We start from the raw sequence: 27212 nt of genomic DNA on the forward strand, positions 1-27212 counted from the left end.
TCAGACCTCCTCTGTCTCCTGGAACAGGCCTAAACCTCATCTACACAATGTGATGTGTAATGTTAGGAAACACAGGTAATATAATTGAAAAACGTGCAATTTTTTTTGCTCATTCCACAATCACATCACCTGTGTTTCCTTCGCTTAGGTATCTCATTGTGGAAATGTAGTCTATCATATGAAAGACTATGTAGAATGTGAGCACTGTATGCAACAACTTTGACACTTACAGAAGCCTCAGCTTCTCCATGTCTACTACACATTTCTAAATGTAGATCATAAGTACAAAAAGTACAGAATTAATTATACATGTTAAATGGTTTATTTTTGCTGTTCTCAGAATTTATCAAATTTCACTAAAAACAGTGACTTGAAGGTATTCATCATATAACAGCGGGGAAAAAAAAACACAATCAAAATGATTGTGTTTAAAAACCCCATATAACATAACCAATCAGAAATCAGAACTCCTCAAAAGTAACTTACTTTCCATGACGTCGAAGGATGTCCTATGAACAGCTTACACTCGGTTGTGCTGTTTTTATTTTCAGCCCGCCACTTTCTGAAAGAAAACCTCCATCGTTTTGAAAAATATGTTACATACAATAAATGAGTTCTCGCTCTCTACCACATGTTTCCACAAGGCCAAATCATGTAAGAGCCATTTATAACTCTTGGAATTCTTGTAAGCAAATCCCGTCATTTTGTATTTCCGCAACTTTCAGAAAGAAAACGTTCAAGATCACTTTCACAATCCTGGACTAGTAATATCTTACCCTTCTTGCTCACTCATGTTCTACATTTCCTATGACACTGATACTGCTTACTATGAAGCAGACTTACACTACCTCTATGACTACTACAATTATTTAATTCTCTACATCACTTTTAATCACAAAGCAATATAAAACAGTAGATAAAATTATATCAACCCCTAGAATCATTATACGCCAGTTACCTACCCTAAATTCTCTTTTCTGAAAACAGAAAGTAAGAATATTTTTAAATAAAAAGGCAACATTGTATCGTAGTCAAATGGGAATAATTTCCGAAACAGCAAATTTTTTTACATTTTCAATAAGCTGTGTAATAAGCGGATCTTGTCAAATGACCATCATGCCATATAATAGCTGCAGTTACAAATGTTCTTCCTAAAATCAACGACTGTGTAGCCACAACATTTGTAATTAAAGTTGAAGACTTACTTTCATCAGGTTTATATAGTTGGATTTTTAAAATGACATTATAATCAAAAGTTTGGACCAATAATCTAGACAGCATTGCAGACTTACATTCCCTCTACTCCATGTTTTGATTGGCTGCTTGAATTAGCTTATAAAAAGAAACAGTTTTTCTGAACTCATACAAAGTGCAGTTATTTTTCCATGACGTCAAGTGTTATGGTAAGAACACCGTTTGCTTTGGGAAATACTCTGTTGTCCTTCAACTAATCTCTGCCCACCACTTTCTGTAAGAAAATCTTCTTTTTTTCCAGGAACTATTTAAAACTCAAAAATAACTTTTAACTCTGTACTACACTTATCCTCAAGGCCAAATCGTGTAGGAGCCATTAGAACCTCTTGAAATTCCTCAGAGCAAATCCTGAGATTCCTTCCCTAAAATTTTGGTTTTAAAAACATCAGGTAAGAATTTTTAAGGTCAAAAGGCAATTTTTTTTTAAGTTAAAACAGAATCATTGCAGAATGACCAGCCATTTCTAGACTTTAAATAAGCTGTGTAATGTCCTGATGTTATTGAAGGACCATCATGATATATAATTGCTGCAGTTACAAAAGTCCTTCCTGATATTGACAACTGTGAAGCCACAATTTTTTTTATTAAAGTTGTCAATTTTGTTCCATCAGGCCTACATCGTTGGAACATTAAAATGACATACTGGCCATATGTTCGTATAAATAATGTTGACAACATTTCAGACTTACATTGGCTACACTCCATGTTGTGATCAGCTGCTTTTACTAGCTTATTAAAGGACACTGATTTACTGTCTGGCAAAGTTAAATATATAAATCTTTCTGAGTCTACACTAGTAGTACTTGATACCCTACAGTTCTCGCAGTCATGCTGCCATTGATAAGAAAGCCCAAACAGGTGATCTACATCTACACCTTCAGCATGCAATACATCAAGCATATACATTAAAAACTCCTGACAATCTTGCTGAATATTTTGAGAGAATTGTGTTTGACCTGAACATCTGTCTAACAGATTTCGAATTTCAGACACACTTTCTATTTTTGTTCTATCAGTGCTACATTTCTCTAACACAGAATTTAACAAACTGCAAAATCTTTGATCAGAATTGACCACAATCTCTTCTTTTACATTTTCTAGAGAAAACAAAACATTAACCACTACATTAGCATAGCAGTTGACACCAGAACTGTTTTCAAATTGAAAACCAACAACATCTTCAACAGAATCCTTTTTCTTTCTGCTTATAATTTCAGGTTCATCGACTTTTCGTCTTTTTGCTACAACCTCCCTACTATTGGTCACATTTCTTCGTTTCCGGCCTACCACACGTTTCTCAAACAAAGGATATTGAGGCAAATGTGGCGCATACTCTCTTCTTAACCTATTGTATTCCTTAACACAATCTAGATCCGCACAAATGTTTGTGACATCACACTCAATCAAGTACAATCCTGATAAAGTTCTAACTCGTGACAATGCCACATATGCCATACCCTCCTTGAACACAGAACTGCCAATATTCACCAATGCACTGTCTACACTTAAACCTTGCGATTTATGGATTGTCACCGCATATGCCAAGCAAACAGGAAACTGCTTACGGCGAACATATAAGTCTTTTACAAGCAAAAACCTAGCAGAGCAACGACCAATTAGCTGTACTTCCTCAATGCCATCAAATTTAATTTTTAAAAATTCAATTCCATCTCTATTTCTGTATTTCACAAAATCAACAACATTACCCATTGATCCATTTACCAGACCTCTTTCAACATGTAAATTCCTTCTTAAAATTATACGGCAGTTTAAGCACACATTCAGAGTCTTTTCAAAACCTGCAGTTTTAGATATAGTCTTCTCTAATGAATCCAATTTTGTTTTCAAATTCTCAGACAAAATAATTGTTGATCCCATATGCTCTACTCTGTCAATAGCTTCCAGTTTCACAATCTCTTGGTTTTCTAAATGCAACATTTTGTTATTGAAGATGGCACATTCTGCAAGAGTTGGCATCAAACATATTCCAGATTTCTTCTCAGTAATTTTCTGAAAAATATTCTCAGGCACAACGTCTTGTTCTGGATATAAATTTGACAGTAATCGTGCATGTAAAGCTTCTTTCCCATGCTCGGTCACTTTTCCAATTCTAACATCTTGTAGAATATTCTTGTAATCTTCATCCTTTGCCTGACGCATATTTTCATGCATTTCAGCATAATTGAAGTTTAACCATATATTGACGTTGCCAATGCTCCCTAGGCACTTCCTGGTATCTTCATGTGTGAGCATTTTGAACACAGGTTGTCCTTTCACTGGTGTCAGCTGCAGAAGATCTCCGAAAACAATGATGTGTTTGCCACCAAATAACACATCATACTCTGTTTTAAGAACTTCTTGCATTCTCAAATGCACAAAGGCAAGCATGACATTAGAAACCATGCTTACTTCGTCAATGATAAGAAGTTTCATTTTCCTCAAGACTCTTGAAACTTCACAACAAGCATCTCCAGATAACTTGTGGTATTGTAATTTGTTATCATGCTCCACTGGCAGCATCAATAGACGATGCAAAGTAATACCTTTAATGTTATGTGCTGCCAGTCCAGTTGGAGCGGTGACAACACAAGACAGCGATGACTCAGTCCTTTCCTGCAAATAACATGAAATTGCTTTAATGAGGAAACTTTTTCCAGTTCCCGCTTCTCCACTCACGTACAGTCGGACAGGCTTCAACGACGTACATGAGCACTCTTTCTTCTCATGACTTAATCCATGATCAATTTGCTTGGTAACTTCGTCATATATTTTCCTCTGCTCAACGTTGAGTTGTCTTTCCAAGTCTTCTAAGTTAACCACATCCTCCTGAGCATGTGCCATGGCTCTTTCCACTTCATTCATGGCAGTGGCAGCTTCATTTTTGATAACAGGTCCTCCTAGTGGATCCTGACTCAATGAAACAGAACTCTGACTGTCCTGAGAACTGTCTCTGGCAATCTCGGCTGCAATCGTTGCTTCCTGCTCGATTTCCGCATTCAACATTTCAAGATATTTGGGAAAAGCAGGACATTCTATGGTCTCCTTGGCGGCAGTGAAAGAGTCTTCGTAACAGAGGAAATCTCCAAGCAGTTCCTCTTCTGCACGCCAAGGCTTAAAAAGTTGCAAAAGTGCTAAATAGAAAAACTCCTTTTTTTCAGGAGATTCGCCACTCAATTTTCGATGGTTTACCAAGTGGCATTTTCTTTGCTTGACCAGACATCCCTCACTTCCAATTACAGCATACACTCCTTTATCAATATCTTCGTTGATGTTCCTCTTGAATATGTAATTTTGTAGAACCTCATACAGACAAACATTCTCGAGGTGACTGCTTCGATTTGGATAATATGTATCCAACATGTTGGTCTTCAAAATATCGGTACTGTTTGGCTCCTTTTCCGCCAAATACTCAATTTCCCGCACAGGTTTCAGAACTCGATTACGCGTTGCAGCAAGACCAAGACTCGCCCAAACGATACTCCTAGATTTGGTATAGAGACTTGCTGAAGACAACCGGTCAGAACATTCGTAAGCTCCGATTTCTCGATGCGACAACATCTTCAGACTGAAACTGTACAACTTCTTACTGAGGCTCTTTTCATGGGAAATGTCCTCCCACATATCCTTCAATTCTGTCTTTTCTTTTTTGGTGATGTAAGATGTCACATACCGAGCCACAGCCATACAGTTATCAGCCACAAACTGTATATCCATGTTAGCATTCCACATGGACAAAATCACTGGGTTGTAGTCGTTGATGTACTTGGAGTCTTCGTTCCTTTTCAAATTGTATGTGTTTTTAGGTGATTTCTTCATCTCATTATGTCGCAGCGAAGACATCAAACTGTTTACTCTTCCTTTAGAAATCACCGGTCGTGGAAAGCCGAAACGACATTTGGTGTAGAACTTGTCCTTGTTTCTGAATTTACGACGACAGTACTTTCCACAACGATGGCTTTGGAAACGTAGAACTTGTTCTCTTAGGCTTTTCTTCTCCTTTGCGTTTGGAACAGCACACGTAGAATACTGTTGTATGAAACTCATCACTAAGTCTTCTGGATCTGTTCCAAATTTAGGTGCATCCTTGATCCACAGCAGCATATGTATATGAGGAGCACCTCTTGCTTGGTACTCCTTTCTCCAGAAGAAATCCAACACCTCTCCAAGAGGTGGATTCTTCTTATTCATGATGAAAGACATCATAGCTTCAAATCTATGATTGAAGTACCTGCATACATTCACTGGATCCAAAGAGCACAGTTCTCCGGGTGTCTTGAATTCGATGTTTTCAATGTTTCCATTTGCCTCTCGTAGAAATTCAAGTAAGTCTTCCCAGCCATACTCGGCACAGCTCAGAGTGAGGAACCATGTGGGAGTTCCTAAGTTCCTCAGCATACATTTTAAATCACCATGACGACGGTACCAGTACTCATTAGTACCACGCTGACACGCCATGAGATTAATCAGGTGACAATCCAAAATACTGTCTTGGACATTGACTTTATCCATAAAGTCACTTGCCGTGATGTTTTGCATCTGTATACCACTTTTCAAGATGTGGTTCACTGCATATGACAGTCCAGACAGATCGCTTTCAAACAGGAGATGAAACAAATAGGGAATGCATTGTCGAAACCTAGCATCTTCTGCATACAATCGTAAAGTCCGGTATTCAGAAGCAGGAATTTGATGAGGTCGCTCATCATATCTTCCTCCTTGACCTGTTGGAAATAGCTCTGGGAAACACCGAGCTTCCAAACTTTCCTCCCAAACACTAATGGGACTCCCTTTGGCTTGTTTCATTTGAAACAACTCAATAGCATTCCCCATGACTTCCTTGGAATGCAAAGGATGAACACTATAATGTTCATATATTTCTTCACTTTTAGAGGGTTCTACTTTCTCAATTTGACCAGCACACAAATCGCTATCCTCTTCCTCACTTACTTCCTCTTCTGGAACATATACATTCTTATAGTACTTATTATTTTTTTTCAAATACAATGTTGCCTTTTTGACTTTCCTAACATCCACTAAATCTTGCCATATTTTCTTATTCTTTGTCGGAACCCCATTAACTAAGATAACCAGAGGTTACTCTTCCACTTTTTCTACTCCAATTGTGTTAATGTTTTTCTTCAAATCTAGAGGCAAATAAACAACTCTTCCCTTTAATCCTCTCTGTAAATCTGATGGAGGCAATTTCCCTGTCTTTGGCTCCATTCTTACAATAGCCTAAAAGGGATGGATACTTTGAATCAAAATAGATTCATAAGTATTTAAATCCTTCAATTCAGAAGGAATCTCAACCAATTCCAGATTATTATGAACCGCTCTAGCAGGCATCTGGTTTTGATTTAATTTATTACAACAATAAGTACACACACGTTGATCCAATCCCAAATCAAAACAATTTTCTACCATCAAGTATGTTGCAAAATCCTTCCATTCACTATTATTTTCCCTTTCACTTTTTGCATATAAATCCACTAACTTAGTCTGATTCTTATAATAAGTGCGTCGACAACACACACAAGTGAAATTAGGCCTCTCACTTGATTTCACCTGAAACGTGGCAATTTCCTTCTGAAAATTATCTGTACTGGAAACCTGTACACTATCTTCCACATTACCCTCTTTTTGTGGGTCAATTTCAACATTCTCCTCTTTACTTCCAAAGTAACAAAACTCAATTTCTTCACACATATTCTTCACATCTATTTCAGAACCATGCAAAAGAGCAGCGCATAATTGTTTAAGCATAACTGCTGGACTCTTAGCATAATACAACATTCTAACTAATTTCCTCACTTTATTATGATGCACTGCTAGCATCCTGAAATGATGAAAAACACTCTGGCATACTCTCCTGGAAAGACAAGCCAGTGAATGACTATGCAAACCTGTCACTTCTCTCACTCTGCAAGGATCTAATTCTTGCAACAACTTCATTTTCTGCTTCAAACTTTTCTTATTAAATGTCCGTACAAAATCACAAAGCAAATTGATGGAATCCTGTCGCACACTGCAAATACTACTACACTTCCAGGTGTACACAGGTTCCTTAGGACGTCTTCCTAAAACCTCATTACCTAACATCTCTTCTGCCTCTGTTGTCACAAGTTTTTCTTTTTCAACTGGACAACCATCTTTCACCTCATAAGCTCGACCACTGGTGTCAACTGCATGCACCAAATTATTATCCTGGAAATAACTCTCCTCATTAAAAAATGCCTCACAACTTGAACTATGCATCCATTCTCCTGAAAAAAACTTCACAAAAATTACTACGATTAACTGTTCTCTTCCATCTACTATTTGTTTTGAAATCATAAATTGCCTTGTTTAGCTTCCTAATTCTATTGATTATCAAAATAAATAACTTTCGCTTAATGTCCCTAAACTGTTGTTTCCTTCTACTATCATGCACAGAGTTATCTCTTGCTCTAGCAGTAACATTTTGGATTGGCCTTTCCTTTCCGTTTAAATTGCTTCTCTTTTTCTGGACTAAAACATTTTCTGTAGTACTACTTTTTTTTTTACAAATGTTTCTTATGAATGCTTTCGTTCTCTTACCCGGTGCTTTGTTGGTGACTTGACGATTTTTTATTGTAGAGGACTGCTGCAGTAATTGTAGAACCTGCTGTCTTTGACGTTTTGTAGCCTTTCTGATTCTATCCTTAGACGGCATTCTCAAATTTTGAAATGATCTGCAGTTCAATCTGTGGTAAAATATAATAAAAAATTTTATTAACCACTATTACCAAACAGTAAATCAATAACAGTCATCAAAAACTTAACACACTACTTGTCATTTTTACTTAGAATAATTTTTAGTGCATTGGCAAATTTAGTATTCACAAATAGTAGCAAAGAAATTGAATGCTTCTACATTTTACCTGTGCTGTTCTATATGTGAATCTGATCTAATTTTATGAGCATATTTTAATATTTTATTGAAGACACTACACATAACCTGTTTTTGAAGGTGTGTTTAATTTTAAATGAAACGGTTTACATTTTTACTTTTCATTTCTTCTACATTTTAAAAATAAATGTTTATAGTTCCATAGGCTCAAGCAGGTCAGCTTCCCAACCTATGTCATATAATTCTGACATATCGGCATCCTCATCATAGTCTTCATCATCCTCAGGATTTAAATCATCTAAGGGATCCACTTCCACTGACGTTTCAATCACAAGTTCAACGATAAGATCAAGATCAACTGATTGCTCATTATCACTCATGCTTGATGTTGTCGTTATCTTTAAAAAAAGAGAACAACAATGAGATGTTGCAGAGTAAGGCACAAATCTCAGAGACTATAATAGTAAAATTGTTTAACAAGAGTAACATTTTGAAGCTATTATTTAGCCATGTCCAGCGATGCTGAAAAGGTGAGACCTATGTCCAAGTTTTCAGTAAACAGGACTCATCTCTTCTTAACCTTGGATAAGCCTCACCGACTCTGTGTCCCCTGCACATACTTAAATGTAAAGGGGCAAATTTATGTTAACTGGCACATCCCCAGGGATGCACCAGTTAACGTGCACCGCTGCTCTGCCACCCATGGTGTGCCGCATTTACAATGTGGAGCACCATTGAGTAAAAACAGCACAGATGCGTCATGCATCTGTGCCGCAAAAGCAGCACATTGCACGAATCACGTCGTAAACACGACATGTCTACTGCAATGCACAGGAGGAAGCCACACATTGCATGGTGCTTCACTCCTTATGCCTGTTTCAAACAGGCGTAAGGATTTGATTCAGCAATGCTATAAAGCTGACTCAGTGAAATCTTCTAAATTTCACTGTGTTAGTTTTACAGGGCTTTCATGCAAATGAATACCCACCCTGCAACAAAACACCTATATGAAACCTGACGCAGGTTTCATGTGGCACAGGACTTTACAGCATAACACATCTGCCTAGATGCATCAAGTTGTAAATATGTCGCCACATAGCAAATCTTTTGCACCGCCGCTGCGTCACAAAAGTCACGCACAGTGACGCAAAATAAGCTTACACCTATCATAAATCTGTCCCTAACATTTTAAATGATTGATTCAGGATGACGATAAAGTGTGGCCTATCCAGAGGTTTGTTTGAGGTGAGGCCTACTCAGGGTTGCAGATGAAATTTACGCTTTTTGAAGAGTACAGAGGAGATAATACATGTGAAGGCCTACCAATGAAGTAAGTCATGTCCACTTCACTCTTGAACAAAGGCCAGACCTTTTCTGTGTCCGTGGACAGACCTAAACCTCATCTGCACAATGTCATTCGTAAACTTAGGAAACACATGTGATGTAATTGAAAAATGTGTAGTTTCTTTTCCTCATTTCACAATCACATCACCTGTGTTTCCTTTGCTTAGGTATCTCATAGTGCAGATGGACTCTAGCATATCAAAGAGTACACATAAGTTGAGCAGTGTATACAACAATTTTGACATTTACAGAAGATTCAGCTTCTTATCTTGTTGGAGATTAAATGAGGCCTGTCTTGCAACATGGTGCATGTTTTGCATCACTGCTGCATCGGTTTCATGTGGCACGGGACTTTACAGCATGACACATCTGCCTAGATGCATCAAGTTGTAAATATGTCGCCACATAGCAAATCTTTTGCACCGCCGCTGCGTCACAAAAGTGACGCACAGTGACGCAAAAGAGGCATACACCTATCATAAATCTGTCCCTAACATTTTAAATGATTGATTCAGGATGACGATAAGGTGTGGCCTATCCAGAGGTTTGTTTAAGGTGAGGCCTACTCAGGGTTGCAGATGAAATTTACGCTTGTTGAAGAGTACAGAGGAGATAATACATGTGAAAGCCTACCAATGAAGTAAGTCATGTCCACTTCACTCTTGAACAAAGGCCAAACCTCTTCTGTGTCCGTGGACAGATCTAAACCTCATCTGCACAATGACATTCGTAAACTTAGGAAACACAGGTGATGTAATTGAAAAATGTGGAGTTTCTTTTCCTCATTTCACAATCACATCACCTATGTTTCCTTTGCTTAGGTATCTCATAGTGCAGATGGACTCTAGCATATCAAAGAGTACACATAAGTTAAGCAGTGTATACAACAATTTTCACATTTACAGAAGATTCAGCTTCTTATCTTGTTGGAGATGAAATGAGGCCTGTCTTGCAACATGGTGCATGTTTTGCATCACTGCTGCATCGGTTTCATGTGGCACAGGACTTTACAGGATGACACATCTGCCTAGATGCATCAAGTTGTAAATATGTCGCCACATAGCAAATCTTTTGCACCGCCGCTGCGTCACAAAAGTCACGCACAGTGACGCAAAATAAGCTTACACCTATCATAAATCTGTCCCTAACATTTTAAATGATTGATTCAGGATGACGATAAAGTGTGGCCTATCCAGAGGTTTGTTTGAGGTGAGGCCTACTCAGGGTTGCAGATGAAATTTACGCTTTTTGAAGAGTACAGAGGAGATAATACATGTGAAGGCCTACCAATGAAGTAAGTCATGTCCACTTCACTCTTGAACAAAGGCCAGACCTTTTCTGTGTCCGTGGACAGACCTAAACCTCATCTGCACAATGTCATTCGTAAACTTAGGAAACACATGTGATGTAATTGAAAAATGTGTAGTTTCTTTTCCTCATTTCACAATCACATCACCTGTGTTTCCTTTGCCTAGGTATCTCATAGTGCAGATGGAGTCTAGCATATCAAAGACTACGCAGAAGGTTAGAACTGTATGGAACATGGCTATGTAAGTCAAATAATCAAAATCTAAATTTGCCAAGCACACATGGGGGCGTATATACAAGGACCTTGCACCACAGGGAAAGGTCTTAAATTAAAATGGGAAAAATAACATCAGAGAGACTCAAAGGCCTTATAAATATGCCCCAAGCAACCTATGAAGCTCTAGCATTACATATCAAGAAACCTAATTGATTTCAAAAATCGTTTTTAAACACATCATCTAAATAAATTATATACCTACATTCATCGGGAAGTGACTTAAAATGCCCTAAGACACATGAAAGCGTTTTTTTAAGCCCTTGCTCCATTTTTAGATCACTTTTAACATGGCTATGTAAGTCAAATAATCAAGATCTAAATTTGCCAAGCACAGATGGGGGCGTATTTACAAGGACCTTGCACCACAGGGAAAGGTCTTAAATTAAAATGGGAAAAATAACATCAGAGAGACTCAAAGGCCTTATAAATATGCCCCAAGCAACCTATGAAGCTCTAGCATTACATATCAAGAAACCTAATTGATTTCAAAAAACGTTTTTAAACACAACTTGTAAAGCAATTATATTCATACATTCATAGGGAAGTTAGTTAAAATACCCTAAGACACATGAAAGCGTTTTTTTTAAGCCCTTGCTCCATTTTTAGATCACTTTTAACATGGCTATGTAAGTCAAATAATCAAGATCTAAATTTGCCAAGCACAGATGGGGGCGTATTTACAAGGACCTTGCACCACAGGGAAAGGTCTTAAATTAAAATGGGAAAAATAACATCAGAGAGACACAACGGCCTTATAAATATGCCCCAAGCAACCTATGAAGCTCTAGCAGTACATATCAAGAAACCTAATTGATTTCAAAAAACGTTTTTAAACACAACTTGTAAAGCAATTATATTCATACATTCATGGAGAAGTGAGTTAAAATACCCTAAGACACATGAAAGCATTTTTGTAAGACCCTTGCACTTTTTTTGCATCAATTTTAACATGGCTATGTAACACAAAGAAACAAAATCTATTTGTAAAACACTTGACACAAAGCAACATTTTAAATACACAACTTTCTTCATAATGTTCTCCCTAAACCATACTATTCTCTATCTAAATTAAATTAATCTTTTCTCACCTTAGCAAATACTTTATGAGTTTCAAAACAGTCTCAGAAACACACCAAATTGTCTTTAGCAGAGCAAAAGGTATGCACTCCAGAGTCTGCAGCCATAAAAAGCACAGAAAAGCTGTAATTCATCACACATATCTCTCATGTCACCCAATCAAAACTCTTCCCTCACTTTTTTCAAATCAACACCCTTCCCCCTCTGCCCTTTCTGCCTTTTTTGCATAGCAACCACCTCCTGAAAGACCTCTCATGTTTGCAAGTTCACACAACAATGTTTCAATTGAACTCTGAACTCTCAGTACACCTGCGTGTCCAGTGCAATCTTTCATAAAATGATTTTTTCTTGACCATCCAAATTACATCTTTCAAAGAACTCATCCATGCACCCTAACTTTCTGTTTTCAGCAATCAAAATCCACCAATCACTGCTACTGCTTCATTAACACAGAAACTCCACAGTTTTTTTTCATTTTAAACTCTTATTTTTTCAACTGTCATTTCATTGCCACACTTCATCTGACTGCAGCAGCACCTTCTCTCACCATGTTTTCTGTCTGGATTGTTGGACATAGTTACATCTACTGGGCTCAGAGGTATGCTGATAACAGAAATTTACCTAACCTCAATTTACAAGATGTGGAAATTAAGTGGTTTGGCCACAGAGGATTAAAATGTCACCAATTGATACCATTGGTGAAAACCTTTATGCATTTGCCTAAACCTGACCTGTTAATTGTGCACTGTGGAGGAAATGACTTGGGCACTTTGACTGGGGTAGGTCTGGAAATGCTTTTAAAGGACACCTTTGAGCAATTGATGGCACTTTTTCCTCAAACTGCCTTGGTATATTCAAATATATGCCAAAGACAGAAATGGAGGTGGTCAAACCAATTTTGTCCACAAATTGAGAAATCGAGGAAGCATGTAAACAAATCTGTTTCAGCTTACATGAGAGACCATGGAATGGGCTCCATCTACAACAATAACTTACGTTACTACATGCAAGATATCTACAGAGGAGATGGAGTTCACTTCTCAGATGAAGGGAACAGAGTTTTCATTCTGAATTTAAAACTGTGCATTGGTACCTACTTATAAGTACCTAAATGTACCATAAACCCAAAAGCTCTTTTCAGAGCTACCCTACATCTGATCACTCACAATTATTATTTTACTCTAACTTTTTTCACTAATTTTCAACAAAGTACGCTCCCCGGAGCGCTACCCGGTACGCGCACCGGACGCTAACCCGCGAAAATTGGAAAAAAAATGTTTTTTTTTTCGCACATATGGACTTCCTCAGCCACCCTCAGAAAACCTAGGGGGTCAGGATACGTCTACCGTGCCCCCTTCTACCCATTCTGAACATTATTTGCCCTCCATCTTGTATCTTTATTCGACCGAAACACAAAATGGTGGACTCCCATAACGCTGCCGGTTCGCGTACCGGGGCGCTCACCGGGAAGCGCTCCATTAAAAAAGGTGGGAAAGTAATTTACAGAAGAAACCCTGGAGACACTTTCACCAAATATAGATTAGCTCATACTACATACCAATCCCTACCATTTTCACAAATTTGGTTGGAATTCCATTTAGCCATTTAGCCTGTAGACCTCTCTAAATACCCTGAGGTAAATTACTTCACAAAACACATCTGAAGTGTTAGAATTGACAACCAATTAAAATGTTACTTTCATTTTCTACTTTTTTTACCTGACATTTGATTGGTTATGTACCTGAATATATATTAAAAAAAGTGAGAGAAACACAGCCATTTTGACTACTACTTCCTGAACTACATTGCAAGATCATTTTCACTCACAACTTAAACTTGTTTTTAAAAGGTAAGATATTATTTTATAAATTTGAAAACATTTTCAGATAGTTATATACTATCCCTCTGTAAGAGTTAGACATTGAGAAAGGCTTGTTTATTATAATTATGGATTGATTTAGGTTTCTGTGGTATTATTATGAATTTACATAGGCTTTCTCACAGGCACTTTTTAATAGTACTACTTCATGCCTCAAAAGTACCTGTCTGAACTTAAACCCAACAGTGCCCTATCTCTACTGATATATTTATTTTTTTATTCAAATTTCAGCACAAAAATGCAAGGAGAACAGAACGTTTCCTTTCAAATTGTCCTAGACATGAATAATGAGGAAATAATTGAACCCATTGACTTGGAATTCATGGATGAATCACGAGACCATGAACTTCTACAATGTGTAGAATCTGTGGATTATTTACTTCATTATGATGACGGTCAAATGTGGGAAGTTATGTTCACTCAACAAGAGGACATATCGGACAGTCAAATGTTAGACGTTCTATTAAATTTTGAAAAAGAATCAGAAAAATAAAATTATATTTAATATTTAAAAATTGTTTGAGTCTTTAATCATTTTTATATGTAATTCATAAACTAGTACCAAATTGATTATAATGTAAAGTCAGACTTATAGTATACTGTGCACAATTTCAAAAATACATTTATATTTAATAATCATTAATACTGCTACTTAAATAAAAAAAATAAAAAACAACAAAAAGAACAATCAATAAACATACAATATTTCAAAATATCATAGTCTATCATTCTTTTTTCCTTATAGTACGCTCCCCGGACCGCTTCCCGGTGCGCGTACCGGGCGCTACCCACGCAAAAAAAACAAAAAAAAATTTATTTTTTTTTGCCCCGCGGGGCCCTTTTAAAGCCTCCACATCAAACCTAGGGGGTCAGGAAGGATCTACTATGCCCCCTTATGGTCATTTCCCCCTTTCTTTTGGCCTCCTCTTGTCTCTCGATCCTACCGACCGCCAGTAGGTAATACATACACATATATATATATATATATATATATATATATATATATATATATATATATATATATATATATATATACCACCATAATTAGGTCTCTCAACCTACACACATATAACTTGAATAGGGACAAAACCAGATCATCTTTTACTAATCAGAATGGGAAGCAATCCATGGGCCTTACAGCTAGTAGATACTATCATTACTCCATCTGTGTCAGTCCTTTTGTGGTATCAAACGGGCCATAGATATTGTCAATGCTTTCAGGTGAAATGGTGATACTCTTTGTCTGAGTACGGGCTTGATACTGTTCTACTAAACAGAATACTACTCTTAAATGATGCCAGCAAACAGTAAGAACAGTCACACAAATTCACTTCTGTTGGACCATTACGATGATAGAGGCGAAGCCACTTCCTCTTCCATAGCAATTTAGTCAAATGGGAACATATCTAACATTCGCTATATATCATTCCACTGGAATTGCTTGTGAAACTATGCCCAAAGTCCGTTCTAAGCCTCTTTGGTAGGCTTCTATCGTCCATCAAATCTGCTTCCATTTTCTTCTTCCGCGTTGGGCCTCTCAATCCAGGCCTTTCCATGAAAATAGTGCGTCTTAGTATCTGTTGGAGTGCCCTCCTGGCAAACACTCACAGCTCACTCGAAAGTCTCAATGTCTCAAGGCAGTGCACCAATATCTCTCCTCTGCGGCAGGCACTACAGATACCATGCTCTTCGGTGGTCGTGGGCGCAGATCATATCGTGCAGACCCAAGTACTGTTAATCAGGAAAGAGCACCAGGCTTTCACGTTCAGCAACTGTCTCAGGCTCCAACACTTGTTATTCAGTGTCAGAGGACGCTCGGGCTGCTCTTCCATTCTAATTTTCCTTTCAACATAGGTATTACAAATGTAGTGCCTTTTGTCAATCTTGGATCCTCTGGTGCACTGCCCTTCTGTTGGAGAAGGAAGGATGTGGTGTGGTCAAAACTTAGGCCAAGGGGGTCAAAGAACCGCACGCTGTCAGAGGTTACCAGCACATGACAGGTAGAAAACTGAAGCCTCAAACCAGCCCTGCCGTCAACAACCGGGATCCTTCTTTTGCGCTCCTTTGCACTAAAATTCTTGTTCTATGGCAAACAGGGAACCAGCTCCTCTTTCTTCTCTGATGTCCAACGCCATCTGATGAAGCAAATACAATACTTTTCAAATGCCATTGATGATACGCTGGCAATCGCTGTCCAGCCTTGCTACTTTCTGGGTGCTGGGACTGTAGGTCCAAGACGTCCGCCCCTCATCTGTAGCTGTCACTGATGGGAGTTAGGACTCATCTTTGTCACCGTTCTGCAGGTTATTATGACTCTTCCTTTTACTCTGGTAGATCCCGCAGGACCTAGTGATGTAGGAAATGTGACACAGTTGTTAGTTTCCTTCAAATTAACGAAAAAACAATTTATTGTATTTAACAATGGGACTGCAAGCAGGTAACCTGCAATCTTCAAGGGAGTGTCCAGACGCCATGGGACAGTCAGACTGGAAAACATCGAAGTGGGCCTAAAGAAAATTCTTGAAAACCAGCCTGATCATACAGAAGGGATTTATACATAATATGTGGGTCCCTGGTACAACACAGCATTCTGGGAGTGTGAACTTGAACAATACATCAAGAATAATAAAAGGGCTGGTGAAAGGAATACGGAAAAGGGAAATTGGACTAGGACACAGCTAAAATCCCCAATAACTAGGCACAATGTGACATCGATCAGGGGAGAAGCGGCAAAAGAAAAATCTATAGAAAGAACAAGAAATTACTTGGGTGATAGTCAGGCATGTGACACAGCACCAAGAGTACGAGTGATACACAAAAGACCAAAATAGTACACAAATTTTAACTCTACCACCGGCTGCTACACTATATACTGTAATCCCAGCTACTGATCCAGTTCAATCCCCGGGGAAAATGAAACTTGGTTTACTTTGAGGAACAAAGCCATACACTACCTAGGAAGCAGAACAGGATTAACTAGTGCAATATCATGAGAAAAGTTTAGGTCACCTTTAGCAAGAGCCACAGATTTATAGTTCCTCCTTAGGGTCCAATCAGGGAGCATGTAATCAAGGGCCGCCCGCCCCTTAAGGGAAGGGGCAGTAATGTGACTAACTGCAGGCGACACGCATTTAATCCTGTATAACTTTTTTTATTTTCCTTCAATACCATTATAGCCAAATAGACATGCACTGGTGAAGTGTTGTCTCTCATGTTCACAGCATGAAATATCATAAATATCATATCTGTGGAATTTAGTAACCAGAACAAGTCCAACCAACTGTTGCGTAGCGATAGGCATTGTCATGACCATCCCCTCACAACACAGGGGAGCTTGTAATAGTATAAAAAGTAAAATTTGTCAAAACAACGCAAAAACAAAAAAAACACGCATAAGATAAAAACTCACATGCCAAGCCATCAGGTATACTTGCTATATACCAAGCATAAAAAGCATGAACAAATTACAGTAGCACATGCAAATGAGCGGTGACACACAATACTATGTCATGCACTTCATGCACAGTGAACCTGCAGCCCAAAACCCAATATTTTGGCCTGCTTAATTTTTCAGGTTTAAAATCAGAATTCAATTTCCTTACTTTCCTCACCCTCCTTTTGACAGTAGGTCACCTTAGTGGTGATCGACTGTCAATACAACTTACTGTGTCGCTTCTGACACACAGGACCAGCAGGAACAATTCAAAATGCACAAAAATACAAAACCACATGAACATTTCTTTTCAAAGGAGTTATGCAAAAAACACATCTTTTTTCAACATACTGCTGACAGCACCCTTCTTTTTGCAATTTGCATGTTGATTAGGTCCCACAGGTACATATGGAACACTCGTTCCACCACCTCGTGGAATGGACCATCACTGATGCGTTTGCTGTTGACCTCTGCTTTTCCACTACTTCCCTACACCTACTGTAACATTCTTGGTCCGTTCTAATCTTCTTTTACCCTGATTTCCTACCTATAGTCATTCAGGGCGCACATTTCACCTTTTTCCTCTCACAACTATGATGTTTTATTTTTTATTTTTTAATCCAACTCACGTGTCTTGTCAGCCTTAAAACCACCCAGAACAATCCATGGATAATATGATCTGTGGGCAGAAGCAATAATACACAACACACAAAAAAAGAAACACTTCTCATAACACATAAAAATATCAACTTAACTTTTAATCAGGAGACTAAACATAATACACATTAACGGAACACAAAATAGAAAATATACTTAACTGTAACCATCTTGTCAACTTTGCAATGACTAAACATGTAAGCATGTTAAGCCACCTTAATTCTGACTTTCTAAAAGCAAAACTTTTTCACAGACACTTTGTGTTTCCCTTGCGCCACAATTTTTCCTGTGAAAAATAAATCTGAATTTGCTAATCGTTTTTAGCTAGGCGTGTAGCCCACACAATTCTAAGAAAGAGCTTCATCTAAGACTAATGCAACATTTTATTTTCTGTTAAATGAAGGCAACCATGAACCCACATTTGTCTAAAACCTACCGGAGTGTCAGTGTTGCCATCTATGCCAACAACGCGATCTCTCCAGACAGGCTGTACCTCCCTAATTGGAAAACCCTTATTTAACAGAACACCAGATAAAGAGTCTCTGTAGGCTACTAGCGTGATCAGATCGCATAATAGTGCTGGGCCCTGTATGTCCCCTTTGTCAACCTTATGGCGAAGGTCAGACAGACCTGGGGGTGGATCCAATTCTACAAAATCCTCCCACATTTGGATCAGTATGTCACTCATTTCACAAAAAATATCAATCTGTTGGATGCGTGTCCACTGACCCATCGTCATCCATATATCCTGAGCGATGTACATAGTGTTATTTTCCATCCACCTACGAGCCTTTTGACTCATAGCTAGTTGTTCCTGTGTATTCCATATCAGTCTGCGCAAAGTGCGTCATCTGGGAGTGGGTGGCCTAGGCGGAGTTACATAAAGGATATAATCACGGACCACTGACCAAGCATTCGCTAGTAGCCCTACACTGGGGGAAGGTGTCAGACGACTGTCAACAAGGAATGTGTTAGTTGCAACGGGAGTTGAAGGCATATTAAGTTGGGCAGGCATGGGACCAGTGGAAGGTGCAACAAGGGGAAGGGAAGGGTGTACTTGCATTGGTACAGTGGCCTGAATAGGCGGGGCGTTGGGAACAAGTGGCTGAGGAATAGGACAAACCAGGGCATGGGCAGGGGCAACAACTGGAGCAGTAGCGGGAGCCAATTATGCGGGATCAGGGGCCGGATACATGGCGGGGGTATAGGGTGGAGGGGTGCTCAACATAGAGGAAATGAGAGGGTCATCCTCCTTGTCCCGGGCCCTTTCGGGAACCTTCTTTGTAATGTAACATCCATCTATCTGCATTCGATGTAATCTGTCATGTATTACTATATCCTCTTCTATTCTCTGATTATCGTGATTCTGGGCTTTCTGAATCACACTCATACGTATTATTTTATTTTCGTTCTTTTTGGGTTTGATTTGTTTCTGTTTGGACTCCTTGCGCCAAACCGAAAGGAATCAAACATCGCAGGTTTAGCTTTTCTTTGAAACTACTGCCAAAGCGAGCAAAACATAATTTGGCCGACCCATCTTTAGCATAAACTTCATGATTAGGGGTCACCAAAGGAGGAATCGGACAAGATTCCTCCAATGCGAAGTCCTGTGTACAATAACAAAAACACAATTTCCTAAACTTACTAAATCCAGGCATCTCTAGATGTGTATCCTGGTTCCAAATATCAAAGGGTGAAATCTAACATTTACAGCATATAACTGTACTTACCCTTTGGTTTTTGGCTTTTGCCAAAGTCGAACAATACCCAAAACAAAGATACAAATCACCAAAGGAGTGGGCCACTCCCACTCTTACCTGACCATTAATCTTCCATCATATGGCAGGTGTTCGAAAGGTCCCGATCTCCCAAAACTAGGAACCAGAACTGGGGCATCAGTCGGGGCCGCAGTCGGGAAGCCCACTGGAGGGAGGAATCACGCAACCGGAGACCTCGACCACAAAGACAATTTTCAGCCAGTGTAGTGGCGCGCCTCCCTTAGCGTTCGGTCACGGACTCCTCACGACCACCAGGCTCAATGATGACCACCGAAGACGCCCCATGTTGGGAGCCAAATTGTAGAACCGGCTTTTTAGAGACCCCTCCCCCACTAGGAGAGTCAAAGCCAGCGGTGCAGGGGACACCTAGAATCTACAGGTTCTTCTTGCTTAAATCATACATTACCAAAGAGACCAGGACCACCAGCCGTGGAGGGAAGTAAGTTATTTATTAGCTCGAGCTAAGGACAGGGTCCCAGAATGGTACAGAGACAATTCTATAGAGACTGCTGCTTTACTCCGCAGCCTACACATATTTATAGCGCTAGCCACGCCCATTTGCACAGTACAAGTTCCTTATTCAGATAAGTTCCTCATCTGACAAGTTCTTCGTCAGTCTTGCGTGGTGCAAGCGTGGCCAGGGAACAGCTGCCTCTGATTGCACAATGTACGCAGCCCCGTGCTTCCTTGTCCAACTGTTGTGGTAATGGGGCACAGCCTCGTGCTTCCTCTATCAGTTGGTGTGGTCACAGGGCACAGCCTTGTGCTTCCTCTATCAGTTTGTGTGGTCACAGGGCAGCTGGTCGTGACAGGCTGAGTTTCCAACAATGGACAGGATGTGGCTGAGTCTCTGGCACAACTGGGGGGGTGAGACACACAGGCAGCTGCTCGGAATCGGCTCGACCACAAGGAGCAGGGAGTGGAAAGCAATTCTTCACCAGGTTGCCGAGAGCATGGCAACACAAAATGGAGTCATGTGGGTCATTTTAAAATGCAGTTCAACAACTTGATGACTAGTAGGCCTTGTGTGTTGTGAAAAAAATATTTCTCTTGAGTGAGGCAGATTTCACAACAGCATATAATGTGGAAAAGGATAACTACCATAACCTCCTTATGTTTCCTACCACAATTTGCCCTTCCCAAATTGTGTTTATGTCTGGCATATTTTTGTATGTGATTACATTTTATGAGGAAAATAGCAATTACCATATTCTCATATTCAGGTACGTAGACACCATGGAATAGGAGTACTTGGCCTTTTTGAACACTACACACAACACACTGGCTGGCTCCCCACTCCCCTAGTTTCTAGTGTTCCCCTGTCACCACAGTAGCTCTGCAATATCTAGGCTTGGGGATCAGACGCCTCCAGCCACCTTAGCCAGTGCGTAACGAAACTTGAGGTGCCCCTCCCCCTGCAAAGTACATGGAGGGGCCTCACCTCCGGACTCACTCACTCAGGAGCTTTCAGGCCAGGGTACTGTGCTGAGGGGGGCCCTGAAGCTCAGGACCCCCTAAACACTGCAGGGGCTGTGTGGGCCTTTGTTACACCACTGATCTTAGCCCGGTTCACTAACCATATAGCGTTCAAATTATGTTGAATGAACACCAGGGCTCTGAGTTCCATCACAACCAGCACTGTTCATTTTCTTGCCCCTTTAAGACAGCACGTTCCTGCATAGTGATGCCCAGATATACCAATCAGGACTTTAAGGGTTAAAATAACACATGCACATCCACAGAGCTGTTAAAGTAAATCTACATGCTGTCTATTTTGTCGAGGGTGTCTCTACATAGCCCAGGAGGGTCCAGAGTGGGGAGGGAGTTACTTAACTGGCAGCACCACAGCACAAGAGCACATTTCTTTCTTTGTTAATTTTTTATCTATATGGAGAGAAACCTCTTTAGCCCAACACAACCCCCACGAAGTTTGGGGTGTTGCCTTTTCCTTCACATCTTGGAAGGAGACTTTGCTGGAGCAACTCTCTGACCATTTCCCTGGCTAGAAAGGAACTAGGGTAAGTTTGTGAATGTCAGGAAACTCATGAGTTTGCAGGTGTTCACAAAATCTCCAGGTAAACTAAATTTTAATTCATCCACTCCCCATCCCTTGCATTGAGTTCATACTACTGTATGCATGTATTTAGATGTGATGTACAACTACATACTGTAGTAGTGTTTTTCTTGGTTAGTATTTTCATGGAAAAATAGGAAAGTGAATAATGATTTTTATGTGAAATCCAATACGCACATGCTTAATTATTATGATTGCAGTTGACACAAGTTCAATACGAAAAATAGAAGGGTGTTTATTAACATGGTTTCATTATGACACATTTTTACATGAAGCACCGTCCTAGACTAAATGGATGCTGTTCTTTCAAGGCCCTTCTGCTGTAGTTCCATTACTAAGCCTTGAGCTTTGCTCATGAGTGCAGACATTCATTGTCAAAATGTTTCATATTAGTTTGAATATTGTCAGATAGTAATAACATTGAAGATGCTGGATGCTTTCTAAAAAGTGGGAAATGCTTATAACTTAGGCAGTGATGTACTCTATTCTGATTTGCATAGAGAGTTGTGTGTCTCTTAAGAAAGGCCACATAATTTGGGGGACAGCCGATATTGTCAGAAAAATCCTCTAAGGCAAGGCGAGAAAAAGAAGTGTGGATAGTGAAGAGGCGAATGATCAGGCGGCAATGAGCACTGAAAAACAGAGCTGAGCAGGTCCTAGACCTGACTGGTTCTTTGTTTTTTTAAAAAGACTGGCATGAAGAACATTCTAAATATCAAAAATGTATAGCAAATTGGTGATGAACCAGATAAAAAAAAAAATTCTAATTCCATTGCAGCACACTGATCATGGAGTCTCAGCTCCTTATATTATGGGAACTCAGACTATGAAGCATTTCAGTTATGATATGAGGTAGGATCTACAAGTGACTCACAGAGTCAAAGAGGCCTTAGGCAGAGTCCCTTGTCAGTCGATATGAGAGCCATCTTGGTAGACCAGATTATCTGTCCTGGAATGTACAGTGACATGCACATAGGACATCAATTTGGACCGGCAATTTCTCCTGCCAGTAATCACCCATATAATCAGGCCAAGAACTGGTAAACACAGATTAGTGATGCCATCCTGGCGCTGAACTGAACCACTACACTGAGGAGGTTTTGCTTCATATTCCAAAACAGAATATTTAAAATACAATATTCCGGCAGGATACTCACAAGGTGCTATGTTCTATGACGTCTGATGCCATTTTCAGATCTAAAAATCCTATAGAGGATTCCCTTTTTCTGAGCGATATATTTCTCAACAAAGGTGGTCAACATTAAGCGATGTTCAATGTTACCCACAATTAGCATAAAACAAGCATGAGCTGGTAAAATGTTGGAATTAGAATCAAGCCATGTTTGGAAAATTAATAGGGTTACTTTGAAACATTTCTGTGGTGTATCAATTACTGAAATGTGACGATAATTCTTCCTTTCTTAAAGATTGGTAAAAATATAGCACACTTTTACCTCGGGGGGGGGAACTTCTCATAATCAATATGCTGTTAAAGGTAAAAAGTAGGATTGACACCCATAAAATAGCTATAGAAAAATCTGTAGGTCAGGGCCAAAAAACAAGAGATCTTCAAAGTGTTTCTTTATCGCAATGACAATTTACGTTTTGTCCCATTTGTGCCAGTAAGTCCGCTTCTTGGATTGATAGATGTTTAGCTTCAACTACTCACTTGATCTTTCCTAAATTAATAAAATTGTACAAATGGTCAAAATGACTGGAATAAAACAACTGGCAGGTAACAGAAGAATCTATTGTAGCCAGCAATGAAAATGTAGGGTTGATCAGTTCATTTTCCCATCTTAGAAGAGGAATTGCTCATAGCATTTGCAGTGTGTCAAAGGGTCAGATTAAAGTTTGGGAATGTCCACAAATGTACAAGTTTGTGGATTATCCCAAATTTCCAAGGCAGACTTTGCCTTGGAACACCCCTTTCCTATCCATTGAGTGGGATTTATGAGCGTGGATTTCTCTGCCCTTGTGGCTGCGATGTTCTCAATTTACCTTTGTGTATCAGGCCCCTAGTATATGAGGGGCATGACTGAGATGCTCAGAATTTACCTTTGTCAATCAGATCCCTAGTGTTTAGCGGTGCATGGCAGAAACGGTTGTATGATAGTACAACGCGGGCTATTACCACGCGTGCTATTACAACGCTGTTTTTACAACCCAAGTCGTTACAACGACTTGCGCTGTAAGCGCTGGATAGTGGAATAGTTTAATTTTCTATTCCAACTCCAGCCCACATTACAGTAGGGAAGGTGTTGGAATAGAAAATTAAATTATTCCTTGTCCAACAGCGCCCTCCAGCGCAAGTCGTTGAAACGACTTGCGTTGTAAAAGCAGCGTAGTAATGGCAGCGCGTGGTAATGCCCGCTGTGTAAAGGCTGTTCCCCTGCAGATACACATGCACTGTTCCGTCCAGCATATTAAGAATGTTGCACATAAAGGCCCCTTTAATGGTGAAGTATTCACAAATGAAAAGAGTTTATGAACAAGTTACCCTTTTCTAAAAACTTGTTGTATCTCTAGGAATGATCTTGTTTTTACCCACATAGAAATACTGTCACAAATTTAAAAGGCATCAAAGCAATTTACACTTATGAGTGGTAGATGGGTGCAAGAAAAACAAATGCACCGAGAATGGTAAATGTGCAAAATAATTCAATGATATTCCATGGGTCATGCCTGTCTTGATATAGACAGGTGTGACCTATCCCTATATTTCTAGTATCCAGCTCAAGACCTTTGTTTCGTAGGATCTGACCTCTAAATGTTGATTACAAAGCACGCTGATGTTTTCTGAAGGAACATTTCTTACCTTACACCATCTGCTCTCACTAATGAATTTGTTTTTGGCACTCAAAACAAAGTATTGGGGAAAACTACACACACTTTCTTATTTCCTGGTAATGATGTTATGTCACAAGCACAGTAGATTTCAATTTCTAAGCAGCAACAGAGTCTTAGGGGTTGATCCAGTTTGGAAGGGCTCCGGATTGGATTCGGGTTTGTCGAATCCAATTCGGATCCCTTGTTTCTGATCGAATGGTACACAGTTCCCAATGACTGATTACGAGGCCTGTAAATCTATAGGGCTGTCCGAATTGGTTCCGAAAGGCATTCGGACAGGTTGCGTCTTTTGGACCCGAATCATATAGCTGTATGGACTTGGTTTCCAAGTGAGCGATTACGATGACCGATTTGGACAGCCGTTCCGATTCGGTTGCTTCGGAATGAATCGGCTGCTGGAATCTGTAGTAGCCCCCTTGCACCCGGGGCCCTCTGAATCGGGTCCGTGGTGGTACCCAAGGGTCCCCCCCTTTCTGGTTAGAAAGCGGGGTTGGAAAGTGTGGCAGGCACCATGGGTGCAAGGTTTTCCCCAGCCACCCCTTTCTTCAAGGGGAGCCTGTGTTCTCATTCGGGACACATGCTCACATTGAAGTCGATGGGAGTTCGACCGAATCGTATCTGGACGCATCGGGATACATCCAAATCGCTTGGTTGTACTCACCTAACCCAAGTCGTCTGCAAAGCATTCCGGGACCGATTTGGTAGGAATGCTTTCCGGACGAGATCGTAATCGGTCCCTAAATAGGAAACCCTGTATTATCAGTTGCCTGTGAAAGTGACACTCTGCATTTAGGAGAGTTTTCCTTTAAATGGACAAGCAACAATTGGTGAATAAAAAAGAAAATAATAGTAATACTACGTAGTGCAATAATCAATCAATTGACCCGAATATTATCCATAAGGCTTATGGTTCTAGGCCTACTGCACATCTTTAAAAAAAATATACATACATTGCCCTTCTCTGGTAGACTTTGCCAAAACATGAGATGTCCATCCCCTGAGAGCCTTCTTCGATCTGCTTCAGGGCCATTCTGCCCACAGTATATATATATGATATATATAAATATATATATATTGCCAGACCTTGTCAAGAGCTTCCCATGGCTTTTTGGCTAGGACAAACCAAACACTGGCATTGTGTATCTATGTGGGTGACTGTGCACCAGTTCTGGCATTGAACAGTGCATTGAGAACATTGATCTTTTAGCTAGACTTGCTGTCTTCCCATTCCTGCTTCCAGTAATAACCACTCTACCTCTAGCAAGTGCCTCACACATGACAAACACCACCACCTCAGCAGTACAAGTACAAAACTAGGACTTCTGCACTACAAGTCACATCATACTATTACTACTTCTTACAGCAAAATTAGGGGGAGATTTGCTAAGATTTTACGCCGTGTTTGCATCACAAAAGTGATGCAAATTGGCGCAAAATCTTTTTTTTCCAATTTACTTTCCAGCACTAAGATTGTTTAGCGCTGGAAATGATGTGAAAGTAACGCAAAGAAGTGCATAGTGTTGCTTTGCATTACTTAGCGCCAAGGGGGTGGAGCATGGGCGTTCCCATGCAACCACCCAAGGTTTCTGATGGTAACCCCTATTTACTAAATAAAGTAGACTGGATGTAGCATCAGAAAGCTGCGCCCTTTTGAAGTAGGCGCAAGGAAGTAGAAATGTTTTCATTTCTCCTTCCTTTTCCAATTTTGTACGTGTGCTGCACTTTACAGCACACATAGAAAGAGGGACAATAGTTAGTCTAAAGTTAGTCTAAGTTAGTCTAAAGTTAGTCTAAGCATGGTATTTTGTACTGGAAGGGTAACCTTACAGTACAAAACCTATGCTAGACCAAAAGCAGACACCTTTGCAACATGGCGCAAAGGAGTCTTACCTTCTGACGCAGTGCAGCACAGCATTTGCGGCAGCTGCACTGCGCTGTGTAATCATTACATAACCAATATCACTCAGTCGCAGCACTACTTCACTCACTACTACAATACAATGCATTTAAATAACTTTATTTCACTCATTGTTCAGTGTGTTATGTTCTTATTGTATTAGTATACATTTCAGAACACGTGTTAGCCATTTAAATCTAAACTTGAAACCTCTGCCTGTGTCAGTCTCTTCAAAGAAAGTTTACAGCACTCGGGGTGGCTGCCATCTCTCATGATTTCGTAGCCTAATTAGGTCCCAGGTCTTTCTGTATTGTGCCTATTTTAGTATGATTTTTCTTAAGAATAATAGTTACATCAGTGACACAAAAATGCCATTGGATATGAGGCTTATTATCGTGTAAAATCTATTTTCCTGGCTCCGAGGCAGCACTTTTATTGAAACATGATTGTATAATCTCTAGAGGGGCGCCAGTTAATACCCAATGCTAAGTGAAGCCGTCGGCAGTGTTTTTTTAA

General features: G+C 39.7%; 1 protein-coding gene across 1 annotated transcript in view; it reads left to right on the top strand.

Annotated features, from left to right (window-relative positions):
* The window catches only part of LOC144824202 (dynein axonemal heavy chain 11-like), a 3356387-nt gene that overhangs the window by 2520443 nt on the left and 808732 nt on the right, over nucleotides 1–27212 (top strand). The gene's annotated exons all lie outside the window — the stretch shown is intronic.

Source organism: Lissotriton helveticus, chromosome 3_1 (assembly GCF_964261635.1).
Source record: "Lissotriton helveticus chromosome 3_1, aLisHel1.1, whole genome shotgun sequence".
Taxonomy (NCBI): Eukaryota; Metazoa; Chordata; class Amphibia; order Caudata; family Salamandridae; genus Lissotriton; species Lissotriton helveticus.